The sequence below is a fragment of the Medicago sativa genome, chromosome 3 (genome assembly GCF_051527215.1).
Source record: "Medicago sativa cultivar Bolivia chromosome 3, Bolivia_mono, whole genome shotgun sequence".
In the NCBI taxonomy this organism is placed as follows: domain Eukaryota; kingdom Viridiplantae; phylum Streptophyta; class Magnoliopsida; order Fabales; family Fabaceae; genus Medicago; species Medicago sativa.
This window is the reverse complement of record NC_140751.1, coordinates 77,580,321-77,595,937: the sequence shown is the minus strand read 5'-3', so window position 1 is coordinate 77,595,937 and position 15,617 is coordinate 77,580,321. Positions and strand designations below refer to the sequence as shown.

The 15,617-nt window shown below is 34.5% G+C and overlaps 1 pseudogene across 1 annotated transcript; it reads right to left on the bottom strand.

The window, feature by feature from the left end:
- Positions 1-225: 225 nt before the first annotated feature.
- Positions 226-3,484, bottom strand: LOC146940432 (protein ETHYLENE INSENSITIVE 3 pseudogene; annotated as a pseudogene). The gene is made up of 2 exons (XR_015032017.1): positions 3,326-3,484; positions 226-2,668 (listed from the first exon to the last, which is right to left on the bottom strand). The product of XR_015032017.1 is annotated as a protein ETHYLENE INSENSITIVE 3 pseudogene (transcript).
- Positions 3,485-15,617: the final 12,133 nt, after the last annotated feature.

The following is a 15,617-nucleotide window of genomic DNA, read 5'->3' as shown; positions in this document are numbered from 1 at the left end:
CTCAAAAAAGATGTGAACAATCATGTCCTTCAAAAAAGAGACCCCACCACACAAGCATACAAACTCATCACGCAATCCAAAAGCCATTCAACTTAGAATCTGCCAAACAAGGGTCCCATTTCACATGGGAATAGGATATGCATGAGAAAAAAGATTCAATAAAAGGACAAATTATTTCATCTATCCAACAATTTTACCCACAACAGGGCCATACATATGATGGTGTAACCAAATTTTAGAATTCTTATTTATATCACAAGTCTTACATAACATAGAATAATCTTAAGTAACAACAAGACTTCACTGAATTAAGAACAAAAACATAGACTAAAACAAAACAAAACAAAACAAAACCACAAGTCTACATTATATTATTGGAATAACAAGCTTTTATTATTATAACCCCATATCAAACCTAAGGACAAGCATAAAAATAAAATCTAGTTTTTCTAGGACTACTACAGGATTACATGTGAAGAAAATTGCAGTACACCTTTTTGGCCTAAAGGGAAACTTCACATGATATGATATGGGTGGCCAAGCTTTGAAAGAAAATAAAGAGTTCATGATAAATAAAAGAGTATGAAGATTCCAGCTGTCAAATTCACTGGTACCATACTGATGAAGAAATATCTGGCTGTTTCTGAAGATGATCCATGATGCCTACTCCATGCATATCTCCCTTGAACTCATAGGATGTCAAATCACAATGTGGGGACCCAAACATTAAATGGAAATTATTGTTGTGATTCTGATTGTGATTGTGATTGTTCTCAAAGGGAGAATTCAAAGCTTTGAACCTTTGGTCAAATTGACCTTCATCTCTAGCAAACATGTGATGATGATTGTTATTGGACATGTTGGTTTCTTCAAACATGTTTCCTTCCATCACCATTCCTTGACCCCTGAAGTAATTCTCATGCTGCTGCTGCTGCTGAATGCTGCTAGCTTGCGGTAAGATGTGATTTTCCGCTGCGGTTAAGTGGCTGCCAGAAGTTAAATTCATGTTGCCTTGAATGTCTGAATCATAGACAGTCATGAGGCCACCAATCCTTTTCTCACCATCTTCAGAAACTCCAAGTCCAGTTATATCGATGGAAGGTGGAACCATATTAACCGGCTGAGCCATTGGTTTCGGTTGAACGAATGACTGAGGATATATGACTGGTTTTACCTCATTAGCATGAAAACTTGGACCACCAAAATCAGATGAAGAAGAGCCTCTATATGGACAACTCAATTGATGAGTATCCCTAGAAGCCCTGTCTGGAAAACCGATGTGAGCTTGGCTATAAGGACATGTTGAGTGTTGGCAAGTGAAAATTTTAGGATCCATCATGTTAAATTCACCAGAGATCTTCCGCTTCCTCACGAAATCCAAGTTGGTCACAGCCTCTTCCTTCATTGCGAAAGTCTGCTGAAATGGCAGTATTACATTTCTCATTCTCTCCATCATCCCAATGTTGGATTGATGAAGAAGATTGTCAGGTTTCCGTTCCTCCACATCAAAATTTGGCTCCTCTTCTCCCCCATCGACATCATACTCATTGCCTTCATTGATGCCGAAAGGCCCAGCTGCGACAAATGGGGGGATATAATCAGGATAAAGCTCCCGCGCTAAGGCCTCCTCTTGATTGACGATTGCAAGCCAGGTTGCACTTTCCTTAGCCGTCATTTTATCTTGAAGGCATTTGGATTGCCTTACAAGCTTGCGAATTTTGGCAATGTCGGGAGACATGTGCTTGATGACAGCAGTCAGAACTCCAACCTTCCATGCCTTCTTCAGATCATGAGGTTTCTTGTAAGGCGGAGGACCTTGATCTTTCGGTAAACCGATTTGGGGCCACCACTCTTCCTTCCCTGTAGGCCACCATGGAGGAGGAACACCCTTCTCCAATGGAAACCGCCTCTGAGGGGGATCACAGTGTTGCATGAGTGCAGATAAGAGAGAACCCAAGGTTGTGTCCTGCAGCTCTTGCAAGGTGTGAGGAGTTGGACCAATCGGATTGCCTCCATCATTCTTCCCCGGAATTGCATTGTCAGCTTGGTACTTGGATATGGCAGCAGGACCGTTGCGGTCAAACCTAACCTTATCCTTCCACCATTCGCGGAGATTATCCGATGCCCCGGTCACAGGCTTTCCTTTCTCGGGAATGATCCCGTAAACAAACCCTTGAGCCTTGCAAACCTCCATCATTTTCAGCATGTACTTCAAGATTCCATCTTGAGCCCTTGACATCTTTTTCCTCCTTGCCTGTTCCTGGGATTGCCTCTGCTTGGCCGCATCGGATCCTTCCTTCGGTTTGACTTGCTCCTTTAATCGCTTGAGAAGCACCTTATCCCTCCACATCCTCCTCTCAAGCTCAGCAACATCAATATCATCGTCGCTGTAATCTTCGTCAACCATCGCCTCAGGTTCAGTTAGCCGGGCGGTAATATCCCCCTCAACTTGGGGTTGGGGAGCAGAAAATGCATCCAGATCACCAGATAGAGCCATCTCATGATCAAACATCATCATCATTTTCCAAGGTAAAATAACCCCTTAAAGATAGCCAAAAAAATCCAAAAATAAAATATGGATTCAACCTACAAACTTCTGATGACACCAACTATCACTATTCACCACTTCAAGTCAACAAATTCCGCAATTTTGATGACAATTATAAACCTGCCAACACCAATGAAACAAAGAAAAATTAAACACAGTACAAAAATCAAATATTTTCCACATAATAAAGAATTTCCAGATCAGAAAACATAAACTAGTATCTTCAAGATATATCTACCAAAACTCAAAATTTCCTAATTAGATTTTTTTTTCTTTCACATCCAACAAAGCTATAAACCTTAATAGAATATCATTAAAAAAAAACTCAAATTCGCCAATTGCCAATAAAAAATATCAATTGAAAAAGTATTAAAATTTCCCGCTTTTATCCAAAGACAAATAGATCAGGGAAATACCAATATCACAAATCAAATTTCATCCTTGAATAAAAAATATCAAAGTACAAGCAAACATAAGTAAATATACCATAATATCGGTGATCAGAAAAATATTCATCTTTCAAGGAAAAAAATACATTAAATAAAAACAAAAACATGAGTTAAATTGATGAGGAAAATTACGAAACCAACAATAACCACAACAATTTTAGCAAGTTATGAATAAAAAAAACAGCATAAACAAATAAAAACAGAGACTTTAGCAGAATAACAGCGTAATGAAAATGAAAACAACACTAACCAAAACAACAAAAACACAAGCTAATGAAGATAAACAGCCAAAAGGGTAAGCAAAAAACTAAAAAAGATAGAATTTTACCTAATGATTCGGAACTGGGTCTTGAAAGTCAAATGAAGAAGAAGAAAAATGAAGGATGAAGAAGAAACAGAACAGAACAGAGGAAAGAGAAAATGAAAAGGGACTTTAGAGTTTAAACATTATCCCGATTTTAAAGCATTATGAAAGTGGGGCTGTCCTAGGTGAATGTGAAGAAGGTGGTGGGTTATTATTGGTGGGGTAAACCCAATTTTGAGGAGAGAAAAAGAAAAAGAAAAAGCAAGTGGAGTGAGAGAGATATTTTACTACTATACTCCACTTTGTAATTTGTGATTTTGTGTGTTGGTCTTAAAGAATAGACCCCCTTTATATAATTTTTTTAGGACAATATAATATTATTAATTTATCCTTTTTTTGATAAAAAAAAATCTTTTTTGATAAAAATCTAATTTATCTAAATTGAGCCATTAATTTATAGAATCAGTTGATAAATATTGATAAATAAATAATTAGTTGATATTATCCATAAATATTTACTTAAAGATAAGCGCGTCGAATCACTTTTTTTAACGAAACGCGCGTGGAGTATTCGATTTTAATTTTTTGCTATCTTTTGTTTTTTCGTTCTAGAAGAGTCAAATACCGTTAGAATTTCCGTAAAAGAAAATTAATTTTAATTTACTTAATTTTGTTTAAAATTGATAAATTAAAAACGAAATCATGTAAATAAATGTTACGATGTTTTTTTCTCGGAAACTTTAATGCGTTTCAGTTTCGTTATAGATGTGTTCTTTCAGCGATTAAAGATTGTTCGGTAACCGATCATGATTAAAATTTCTCCGAAATGTTTACTTGTTCTTGCAGTAGAATTGACTCTGATGTTCCGATGTCGATGTAAATGGCCATCGATATCATTGTTACTAATAATAATTTTCATCTTAAAATTAAAATTCAACGTTGACTAATTTAAATATATTAGTGACCACATTTTTTTAATATTAAATTAATTTATACAATTAATATTTTAAAGTCAATTCAAATCTTAAATTAATATTATTTTTTGACGATAAATTAATTTTGCTATTTTTTGTTTGTTTGTTCTAGAAGAGTCAAATACTGTTAGGATTTCCGTAAAAGAAATTTTATTTTAATTGATAATTTTATTTTAATTGATATAATTTTGTTTAAAATTGGAAAAACGAAAAACAAAATCATGTAAATAAATGTTACCGTGTTTTTTCTCGAAAACTTCAATGCTTTTCAGTTTCGTTATAGATGTGTCCTTTTAGCGATTAAATATTGTTCGCAACCACAATCGATCATGATTAAAATTTCTCCGAAATGTTTGCTTGTTCTTGCGGTATAATTCACACGGACGTACCGATGTAAATGGTCCTTGCATATATCATGTATTTGTCCATATCAACTGAGCTAAGCTCACGAGAACCAACATTAACTAATTTAATATTATATTAGTAGCCACGTTTTTTAATATTATATTAATTTATTCATTTATTATTTCAAAGCAAATTCAAATCTTAAATTCTTTTTTTGTCAAAAAAAATCCTAAATTAATTTTATTTTTTGACGATGAATTAATTTAAGTGTTAATATGTGTTTACCCCCCTGTAATATAGGTCATTTCCGATTTTCCCCCTGTAAAATATTTTTTTTTGAATTTCATCCTTGAAATTTGAAAATATTTTGGTTTTAGACCTTCAATGAATATTTCACCCCCTGTAATTTGAGCAAATTTAGGTTTACCCCTCTTGTAATTTGAAAAAAATTTGGTTTACCCCCCCCGTTCATTTGAGCAAATTTCGGTTTACCCCCTGCCATATCTTTGATTTTGTACTGTCAAAACTCATGAAGGTCTAAAACCAAAAATCTTCAAATTACGAGGACGAAATCCAAAAAAAATATTTTACAGGGGGTAAAACCGGAAATGACCTATATTACAGGGGGGTAAACACATATTAACCCTTAATTTAATCTACATGGCATAGATTGGGTTTATCCTTTGTTTGTTTTTTTTTTCACCTTCTCTTTATCTTCTTTGTGTGGGGACACGTCCTCTCTAGTTGAAATTGGATAAAACCAAATTGACCAATTTATTTATTTGTTCTTTTTACAAAAGACCAATTAATTTATGAAGTTAAGACACGCACAAACATACACACGTACTACAGTGCAAAAACGCCAGTAGTAGCAGATTTTTTTTTAGATAAATTGTAGAAAAAGCATTTTTTTTTTTTAATAGAAGACAATAAACTACACCCACAAAAGGATCCATGGAAAAGCACTTTTACCAATTAATCAGTTCAGCTAAATATGTCAAATACTGATTTTTCCCGTTAATGGATTATTTCGCTTCTATCTTAAAATGTGGAAGTCTTTATGGTTAAGCATTCGCTTTTTTAATGTATCTTTTTCCTTGTTGATGGTGGAAGTTGGGTTCATTCAAATACACCGTTATTGGCAAAAATTTACCTTTGGATTTCAATTATTGGGTAGATACACATTTAAAAAATCCATATCTCATTTGTGTTCATAAAATTGTTTTATCCTTGTTGTATGCAATTTATTTTTTTATTTCTTTTATAAATCCACCTCCTTATAATTAAGTATGTAATTAAAAAATATTCAAAAGAATGATTTTCTAGAAAACTTTTATGTATTTTTTAGAATACTTTTATATATGTAAATATAAATTAAAGTAATATTTTATTTTAATTACTATAAAAGTCGTACAACGCACGAGGACGCATAATGGATATGTGTTCGCTTGAATATTTAGAAAAACAATTACAATTTTATTATAGAAGATACGGGAAAAAAATTTGTTTAGAAACATTTCAATATTTTTTTTTAAAAAGCTAAACAAATTATTTTTTTTTTTTGGGAAAAAAGGGGCCTAAGCCCAAGAAAAAAGTAAACTTAACAGAAATGACTCTAGGGGTCGCTATCCCCATAACATCAGCTAACAACAGATAACTAAGCCTAGCTGGACACTGCTCATACACACGCAACCCAGAGCATGCTCACAACCCATGTTTGCAAGAGCATCTGCACACGAATTCGCTTCACGATAAGAATGACAAATTTTCACTTCCCACTCTAAAGCAAACAGTCGGCGAATTTCTTGAATGAGACGCCAACCAGCAACACTTACATCCTTAGTTGTCTGCAGGCTATGCACCACCACACTTGAATCAACGTGCTAAACAAATTACATTAAAAAACCAACACAAGTTTTTCTAACACAAAATGTATTAAAGAAACGTAAAGTATTCAGAAATTACATCGAGAGAATCCACAAGCTACGACAAAGTAGTCAAGAAAAATAAAACTACGTTACAACTTGAAAACATAGTAAATGATTTAACCTCCAAACCAAATACTCAAAATAAAAAACAATATTATAAGATTTAAATCATCAAAATGCTTGGAGTTTAACCTTTTTCCAATTAAGATAAAAGTTGTTCTGATTTATTGTGAAAATATTTCATATTTCGGTCCTTCCAAATCATAAAAAGAGCTGAAATCCATATTCCAATTCTTTTTGAAGAAGCTAAACAAATTATATTAAAAATCCAACACAAGTTTCTCTAGCACAAAGTGCACCAAGGAAAGTTAGAGTATCCAGAAATTACAATGAGACAATCCACAAGCAACGACAAAGTAGCCAAGAAAAATAAAATTACGTTACAACTTGAAAACATAATAAAGGATTTGACTTCTAAACCAAATACTCAAAATTAGAAACAACATAATAAGATCCAAACCACCAAAATTCTTGGAGTTTAACCTTTTCCAATAAAGATAAAAGTTGTTCCGATTTATTGTGAAAATGTCTCATATTTCGGTCCTTCCAAATCGTAAAAAGAGTTGAAATTCAGATAATATTAAAATCCAGACAAGACCTGTCGGAAAAATACCCAAGACCTCCAAACTGAAGAAAATGCTCAAATAAGGAACATTGAATAGTCGTTGAAATGTCTAACCATTCAAATATTAAAAGCATTTCTAAAAAAAAAGATATTAAAAGTCAAAGTTGCCCATAAAAAGCACAAGAAAATAACAAATGACCACATCCTCAACCAATCTGCAAGCCGCCGAACAAAAAGAATCATTATAATCCAAGATATTTATCATAAACAGGTTCATCGTAGCTGCTAATCTATTCAGGAACAAACGCCAAATAAAAATATTCACCTTAAGCGGAATTCGCTTAAGCCATAAAACATGATTGCATCAGTCATTAATTGCCACATCCGAACTGATCAAGTGATTATAAGCAGTTTTGACTGTGTCTCTGTGAGAAGAGTGCAACTTCCAAATCAACCTGGCAGACACATAGACCTGCAGAACCACAAGTGAAAGCTGTTCCGCACACTCCCTCACCAACCCCTCCTCCCACGCAAACAGACTCCTTCTCCCTCTCATGCCTTACCATTAACCTCCTTCCCCAAAAGTGAACATCTCCGCAATAGTGGCACATTTGTTAATAGCAAGATCAAACAATCTAGCATATCTAACATCTAAAGAAATATCATCCAACCAAAGATCCTTCTAGAACAACGAAGAAACCCTATCCTCCACCTGTCTAGAAATATTATCCAACAACCACTGATCATCTAACAAACTCCCCCCTCTTAATATAGTTCACGTTTTGCCACAACACTGAACCCCCTTCACCACCAACACATAATTGTCCCCCTCCTCAACATATTGCGTACACAATACATTATATCACAAGCTTCCCCCTTTCCTCCAACATCCTCCACACCTATTTACCAAGAAGAGAAAAATTAAACTCCTCCAGCCTCCTAACCCCAAACCTTCATTCCATTCCATTTTACCCAAGACAATTTCTTAACATCCTCAACCACTACCCCCCCCCCCCCCAAAAAAAATCCTATTTATTTATTTATTTAATTACAAACAAGTCTAACTTATTGAATTATAAATATGTCTCATTTATTTAATCTTTCATATGTTTGTCCTTGGTGTGTGACTTTGTATGTTCACGTAATGTTGACAATAATATTAAGTTACACGGTTTAATATTATAAATAGCAAGAAACATCTAGCAATACATCATTGGTATCAAGTGACAGCAATGTAAAGTGATTTGACATAACATGTTCGAGACGGAAATACGCCACTATCACTATAATAATAGCCTATGAATCACATATGAAAACTATGTAGCATTTTCATAGCAGCTCAGCAATAACAATTATTACTTTGAATATTTATACCTATTTGAAAGCCTAATAACTTTTTATCCATGATTATGAAATGTGGTCATTTGTCTACCCACACAACAGTCTTTACGCCTTATAATAATTCCATTACACAGTAAAACTCTTTACTACAGACATTGAGAATAATGTCAATTAGTTTAATGGAGTATCACAATTAAGTCACAAATAATATTACATTAATAGACTGGTGATATTGGTTTGGGACCAGACTAACTATTCTAGAGACCTTATTATTTTTGAAACAAAACAAAACTGATCGTACCTGATCAGAAGATGACTGCCGGTGCAGTTTAATGCGGTGGTTGTACGGTGGTGGAATGCATCAGTTTGATGACTGGAACGGCGGGGTGTGTGTACCTGCAGACACTCCGACAATCAAGTCAGTAAGATATCTTAATGGGGGTTTTAGAGAGAAGATAGATTCTACCATGGGGATTGCGAAGAGTCCTCTTTATATAGAGGTGGATGTTTGCAGAGCCGTTGCAAGGCACACGTGTGCTCGGCGGTTACGAATTCGTAAGAAGTCTAACCGCTGAGGAGAGATTCACGAGAACGTGGGCAGAGACGTTACAATTTGTTCGAACTAGTCTCAATTGCTCCAAGCACCCCATCGCGGAGAAGGGGCGTGTTGCGAGTAATATTGTCAAATGCGGAATTCGGGTTGTAGTTGTATTGGACCTAAGTGATTGGGCCTAAAGGCTATAGCTGATCCAGTACAAAAACCAATAAAAAAATGTCTTATTATTATTGTTTAAATTAATAAGATCATGCTACATTATTAAAATGAGGCGGGATCCGCTGACACCAAGTGTAACTCTAAAGACTTATATCAAATCTCAACCGCTTGATTAAACAAATCCAATGGCTCTCACTCATCAAATTAAAAGAAATCAAAAGTGAGGCACATGCAATTCCCTCTCCTACTCCCTTCTCTTCTTGCAAGCGCTTACCAAATTTTAAGAAGACTTTTTCTGAATAATTTCTTCTCCCATGATCATGGATTGAATTCTTCCTCAAAGTCCTCTTTATCCAAAGTAGGGATAGCAAAATGGGTTGGACCCGTCGGGTTGGCCCGTTTAACCCGTTATTTTCAACGGGGTGGATTGAGATTTTGAACCCGCCACAAGTAGGGTGTCCGCTCCGCCTAACTCGCTAAAAAGCGGGGCAACGATGGGGTGGGGCGGGTTGGCCCGTTGGGTTGATATGTTAAAAAGAAACTCCCTTTTTCACTTCTTTTTATTTATAAGTCACAATCAATTTTCCAATTTTCACCTTCTTACATTGGGGCAAAAAATTCAATTAATTTTATCGCTTTAGGTTTATGATTTTAGACTTATATTTTTAACAATTAGTTAATTTATAACTCATGGAGTTTTTATTTTCAATGCCTTATTGATTTATTAGAGAATTTTAGAAGATGTAATTTATATGTTTGAATAATTATTTTATATTTTTAGTGGAGTCATTAGTTATATATTTATATTTCTTTAAATTGACTTTAATTTTATATATTTTTACATTATTTATGTGAAGATTTTAATTAATAATTTTTTTAAAAAAACATCGACGGGTCAACCTGTCGGTCCGCCATAAAACGAGGCGGGGTGAGATTTTCAACGTTATTTCTCTAGTCGGCCCGCCCCGTTCCGCGCCTTTTTAGACGGGTTATTGATGGGACGGTGCGGGTTGACCCTTTTTGCCATCCCTAATCCAAAGTACCCATTTATATGATCTTGCATTAGACACAACGGGCTTCAAATTTTGATGCATATATTAGAGTAAATTAATTCATATCATTTACGAGGGTTTTCTTTTGCTTAATCATTTACCAGGATTGTTGACCCATTAATCAAGTGGAAATCTCTGAGTCTCAATGATACTTCATCTTAATTAGATCAATCTCATAAATCCTATTGCACCGGTGGTGAGTTTGCATAGATGTGCTTTGATAATTAGGTTTCGATCAATTTGGTTTCTCCGAAGCAAACCAATAATACAAAAAAAAAAAAAAAAAAAAGAGGTGCATGTGTCTCACTTAATTTGATATGTGAGAGCCATTAAATTAATTTAATTAAACGGTTAAGATTTGGTGTAAGTCATTGGCGTCAACGGATCATGCCTCTATTAAAATTTAGACATAAAACCATTGACCTTTACAGCTTACTCCAACAAATTTGTTATCGAAACTCATAAATTGTAATTCCATCTTGAACCCTTGGATGGGATTTTATGAAAATGTGAAAAATAGGATGAAATATTGCCTTTACAATAACATGAGTATTGTTGATGTCTTAGATTCATACATACTCAATATATGTCTCTTTGTGATAAATATCGATCACAGTCAGAAACTGGAATGTGGAAATTTTGAAATATTGTAAATAAATTTGAATAGACGTCCTACACATAAAATTTTAATGATATTATGATTAGAGGTGTAAAAAATAATCTCTTTTATTAGGCCCCTTACAAAGTCTCATATTTCTTTGCCCTCTCTTGCGTGAATTTATATTAGGTCATAGCCTCACTTTTATGAAATTACTCTTCTCACCTACATTTTTGCTCCTAAATACTGCAAAAATACCAAATTACCCATGACCGTTAACTACCGCTTGCTAGATTTTGTTGGCAGAGAACGACGGTTAATTACGGTTGGACGTATTTTGGTATTTTCATGGTGTTTGGGAGCAAAAATGAAAGTGAGAAGAGTTAGATCCCAACATTTAGAATTATGCTCTTTACCCAACTAAAAATGCTCATTCTCAACTGAACTTCCGAAAATGCTATGTGTGAGTTAACTCACGCATGTGTTAATCCTGCATGAGTTAACTCACGCTAGTTTTAAAATTTCATGCATAATCATTGATGTTGCAAGTAATGCCAACTTGTGTATATCTTTTTGTTACTTCCTCCGGTCCTATTTATAAGAGACATTTGAGTCAACAAAAGTGGATGTATCTGGACCAATTTTGTAACCAGATACATGATAAGTGCTCAAAAGTAATATATTTCATGTGTTAAAAGAGGCATTTTTAGTGACTTGTTATGCAAGTTATCTACGGAAAAGCAACCAATTGTTATAATTATACCATTTATGCTTTATATGCCTAATTCTACCCAATTTATGCAGGAAATGACAAGCAAGGACCAAAACTCAAGTTGTGTGAACCAAGCAAATCTCGCTTACGCGAGGTCATCTCGCTTAAGCGAGATTCCTCCAGGGAGAAGCTCAACCTTCGCTTGCATCTCGCTTCCAGGGTCGCTTGTGAATTTTAGAATCTCGCTTACGCGAGATCATCTCGCTTACGCGAGATTTCTCCAGGGAACAGATGAGCATCTCGCTTTCTATCTCGCTTCCATGTCGCTCAAGCAGGATTCTAAGGCGGTTTAAGTTTCAAGCAACTTCGCTTGCGCGAGGTCTCACTCGCTTACGCGAGATGCAACTTCATCAAGGAGCAGGGCTACGTGGCAAGACTTCATTGGCCATTGTTAGATATTTAGGCTTCTCGCTTAAGCGAGATGAATCTCGCTTAAGCGAGATTACACGTTTTCAGCCCATTTAAATACAAGTTTTCCCTCTCTCTAGCACTATTCACTATTCCATTGAAACATTTTATACATTTCTAGAGAGAGGTTAGAGCTATTTCATAGAGAGAAACACAAAGCAAGTGATTAAGGAGTAGATTCAACCCTAGATTCATTGAGACATCAAGGATCTTGGCATGGAATCTTCATCTTTCCTTCCTTCCTTGCATTAGTTTACATGTCTATATGTAACTATCACCTTCTATGTAGTATTGAGGTAACAATCAAGCTATTATGTAATCTTTTGATCTTTTAATATATAAGGTTCTAGCTTAATGATTCAATATTGTTGTTATTCTTGCTTTTAATGCTTTCAAAGAGATTCAAGATGATTTGGACACAAACCCTTGAATCTAGAACTAGAATAACAATCTATCTTATGTTATATCACTCTTGACAAGTTTGTAAACCTTTGATAATTACTTTTAATCAAGATTTTAATGCTTTCGGATACTTAATCAGGCTGGACACGGTCGATTAAGTTATCCGATCGACTTTGTTATCGTTTAAGGAATTTGGACACGAATGTTTAAACGCTAACTTGGAAATAACGATGTCGCTTTGGACACGAAGGATATTGTAGAAATGATTGTAATAATATTGGTTATAAAGCTAGAGTCTGTTAATCGATCGAGAGATTGCTGCTGTTATGCTTGCTCGTTATCTTATACCGCAAGCGAAATAGTTCGATCCCCTCTCGTTTTTACTTAAATGTCAAATATGGATATAGTGTTACAAACAAACAAATTATATCCAAACCCTTAATGTGAACGATTGTGTAAATGCTTATGATTAAACGTAACTCCCTGTGGAATCGATCCTATATATACTCACGTGTACATAGTTATATGACATGTAGGAAAAAACTTACATCAATACATTAACTTTTGTTGACCAAAATTTCTCTTATAAATAGGACCGGAGGGAGTACTTCAGGAAATTACTTTGACATCCTTGCAAACTTGTTGACCCTTGTGAACTGGTCACGTGGTCGAACCACTTTACTCCTTCCGTCTCTAAATAATAGTCGTTTAAGGTTTATGCACGGGTATTAAGGAAATGATTAATTGTGTTGATTTTGATGGTAAAATTAGTATCATTTACTAAAACACCCTTATTAATTATAGTTAGTGGAGTAGTTAAGTTGGATGAAATTCAATAAATAAGGGTATAATAATGGAAAAAAATAATAAATGCTGTATTGGTATTCTAAAGTGACAATTATTTTGAGAAAAAGAAAAAAATGGTAAAGAGACAATTATTGTGAGACGGAGGGAGTAGTTCGCTTTTCATTAAATTAGTTAAAATCTTTTCACTAGACTGAATTGTTTGGTTTAGCTAAAACCTCAAGTGATGAGGCCTTTGTTATTGTTGCAGCCTTTTCACTAGACTCAATTGTTTGACTAGACTGAATCTTTTCACGTGGTTGGCCTTTGTTATTGCTGCGGCCTATGTTACTTGCAACATCAATGATTATGCATGAAATCTTTAAACTAACGTGAGTTAACTCACACGGGGTATAATACCCGCATGAGTTAACTCACATAAGGGCATTATAGTCATTTCAATAGGGAATGAGCATTTTTGATTAGGTAGAGAGCAGAATTCCAACATTTATGGGCCCTATTGAGCCCGACTCAATTGTTCAACATTTTTTGAAAAATATTTTTTTGTTGAGAACAAATTATTAAAAAATATATTTTTTTGAAAAAAAAAATTTGGAATATTTTTTTAAAAAATAGTAATTAAAAAAATGAAAGAAAAAAATGAATGGGAAGGGGGCCAACTTTAGGCCTCCTTCATATCTGAAGCTTACAACTTTGGGACCAATGATAAAGGGGACTCATTATATTTGGTATTTTAGGTCCCCTCGAGATGTAGGTGGAGGTCAAATTTTTAAATCCCCTAAATTGACAACTCTAATTACAAATGAAATTCAAAGAAAAAATTTCAAAAGAAAATAAAGAATGTTATCTTGACAGCACAAATGAAATTCAAAGAAAATTTTTCAAAAGAAAATAAAAAAAATTGTCAGGAGTAACAAACTAAACGAATCACGAATGTGTTGTGAGTGGAAAGAAAAGAGAAGGTTTGCTTGTAAATAACTATATACAGTGAATATCGTTTGAACTCCAAGAAAAACAAATATCGTTTGAAGCTAACCACATTACGACCAATATCAAGACCTTAGTTATTCATGATTGATAACATGTTTTGTAATTATGTTTACATGTATATCAAAGTTGATTTGTTGTGATTGCATTGTTTGGATTGAATGTTGAGTGGAATGTTTTTTTTTTTTTTTTTTTGAAATGGCAAATATTATTAACCAACGAGCCCGTGCAAGACGCACTAATAAGCTCGGGTGGACAAAAAATACAAAGAAGGGAAAATCGGTTGCCGTTGTAATGTGGCTCGATCAAAAACCCCTTTAAAAAACCACCCTAAAGAAACGGACCTAAATCCCAAAGTAATGACGCAGGTGTATACGATTGTCAACACACACGCATACCCCTGCGTCAACACCTAGCCGAAGGAACCAGCAAAAAACCGCCAAAAGCAAGCCTAGAACCACACCAAAAACTGCTGGAACAGCTAGCCAAAAATATTGATACTTTGATTAAGCATGTATTTAATCTTTTTGCTTTGATGTATTGAACTTGCATTTCATGAATCATGCAAACTTAAAATGTTTAAATCAATTCTTTTTGAATGATTACAAACCTTGAATGGGTTATGAAATATTGATATTTGAAGTTGTTTAGAATTTTTTTATAGGACTTTTGTTTGAGAAAAAATAAGTTCTAAATTTGGGAGAGTTGATAAGTGTCAAGTAAGCATGGAGGGAGCCAAGTAAGAGAGTTGAGGAAATCAGGGGAAGGCAATTAGTTAATCGAGCCCAAAGCAAAGTGAAGATGATTCAAGTGAGAGAGTTGAGGATATATTTCAAGAGAAGATTCGTTATGCTAATTTCAATTTTCTTAGCATTAAGGTGGCATTAGTGACCTATGAGATACATGTTTGAAAATCATATTAATGGGGTGAATCATGTAAGGAAGCAAAAATTCTTTTATTGTACTCATTCCCATAAAGGACAATCCACAAAAGCTAAATGACTATTGACCCATGTTTTGAGTTTTTTTTCTCACATTTATGAATCAGACTATTGACCCATGTTTTGAGTTTTTTTTCTCACATTTATGAATCAAATTTTGCAACAGTAACTTCTTTCCCCCACACCATATATATAACCTTACTTCATCTTCTTCCTCACCTACATAGAAAAATGATGGGAGGTGAAGTTGTATATTCAAATGATGGACATCGAAAGAATAAAAAGCTATTTTCCCATGTGTAAGAGCAAGATCATCACTTCCACATGTGAAGCAAGAGCATCTGTCCAAGCTTATGATTTAGGGTTGAGGAAGAAGATGAGTAAGGTTATATGGGAAATTGAGAAGAAACTTTCTTAATTTTAG